Raw genomic sequence first — 1610 nt, 5'->3', positions numbered from 1 at the left:
GACGCTCTATCCACTGAGCCAAATCAGCTAGGGCACAAGAACCATTCTAGATGATTGTGCTAAGCCAGACAGAGGTCCTGATCTTTGGGGATTTTCATTTCCATTTCGGGCTACCAGACAATAAAGACTGTATTATGACAGATCAGCGGTGATAAGTACAATGCAGAGAATCCAAGCAGAGCGATGTGATGTGGAGTTCAGACTGAGTGGCCAGGAAAGGCTCCCTTGTTGAGATGACATAGAGAATGAGGCTCTGAGGAGCCGGCCTTGAGATGATCAAGGTGCACATTGCTCTGGGCAGTGGGAACAGCTGAGAACAGTGCAGCGGTCCCAAGGCAGGAGCAAGCATGGCCTGTTTGAAGAACGGAAAGGAGGTGAGTGTAATGGACAAAAGGGAGAAGAGAGGAGAGGAAGTTCTGCAGGTAGGCGGGGTAGAGCATGCATTCCAATGGAGGCAATTAGATCCACCCAGGGGGTGAAAGTGGGTCCCAGAACCATGGAAAACTTCTAGGGTGCAAAAACTTAGAATATTTTATGTATAAAGCACATATATACAGCTCTAGCCAGTTTGGCTCAATGTATAGAGCGTTGGCCTACACACTAAGGGGTCCCAGGTTCAATCAGTTCTGGTTAAGGGCACATGTTGGGGTTGTGGGCTTGATCCCTAGTAGGGGGCGTGCAGGAGGCAGCCGATCAATGATTCTTTCTCATCATTGATATTTCTATCTCTCTCTCCCTCTCCCTTCCTCTCCGAAGTCAATAAAAAAAATAAAAACACACACACACATATATAGTACATAACAGATACAGTATAGTGTAGCATTACAATTTCATGGGCGGGGAGAGGAAACACTATCTGAAGAGGTTCTGTAGAGGAGTGATAATGAAAAAAGTTTGAGAAACATTGAATTTGAACAGTCTTATATGAAAAGAAAAGGAGAATTATCATGCAGCCATAAGTCAATGGCTTGTGTAATGAATTACAATTTGACTGAACACTCTTGGTGTCGAGGGACCATTGAACTTCATGTCTCTGCTTTTCCTGAAGACTGGGCAACTTTTGTGTTCTTCAGCTTCAATTTCTTGCAGGGACTTGCCGCAGGTCTCTCCTGACTTGTTCTTCCCCGCTCTCTTCCTCCAGCTGATAATCCCCCACCTGCGATACACCATGGAAATTAATGTGCGGGCCAGGAATGGGCTGGTCTCTGAAAATGGCGTTTTTGACCAGGTATGAAGAGAGAAGGGGGCTTCTGGAGCTCATGCTCCCTCTGGCTCTGGCCTCTGGCAGGTGGAGTTGCCTGACCCTGCCCATCCTTGCTTCTCAGGTGGTGAGCACCGGTGGGGGAGGCCATGTGGAGCTGCTTAAGCGCGCTAGAGCCTCTTTAACCTATAGATCATTCTGTCCCCCTAATGACCTGATTGACCGGGGGCTTCTGGGAGTCAAGTCCTCTTACTACGCTCAGGATGCTCTGCGGCTGTGGGAAATCATCTATCGGTGAGGCAAGGGGAAGGCAGGTCTTGGGGGGAGGGTGGGCGGTCAGGGAGTGGCTTGAGAGAACAGGTGATCTGTGTTGGAGGGCTGGGTGCCCTGACCTGGCCATGTGGGCAAG

The 1610-nt window shown here is 49.0% G+C and overlaps 1 pseudogene; it reads left to right on the top strand.

Moving 5' to 3' along the window:
• Positions 1–1610, top strand: part of LOC102255822 — a 6081-nt pseudogene that overhangs the window by 2262 nt on the left and 2209 nt on the right.

Source organism: Myotis brandtii, unplaced genomic scaffold (assembly GCF_000412655.1).
Source record: "Myotis brandtii unplaced genomic scaffold, ASM41265v1 scaffold10580, whole genome shotgun sequence".
NCBI classification, from domain to species: Eukaryota; Metazoa; Chordata; class Mammalia; order Chiroptera; family Vespertilionidae; genus Myotis; species Myotis brandtii.
This window is presented reverse-complemented; position numbering and strand designations above follow the sequence as displayed.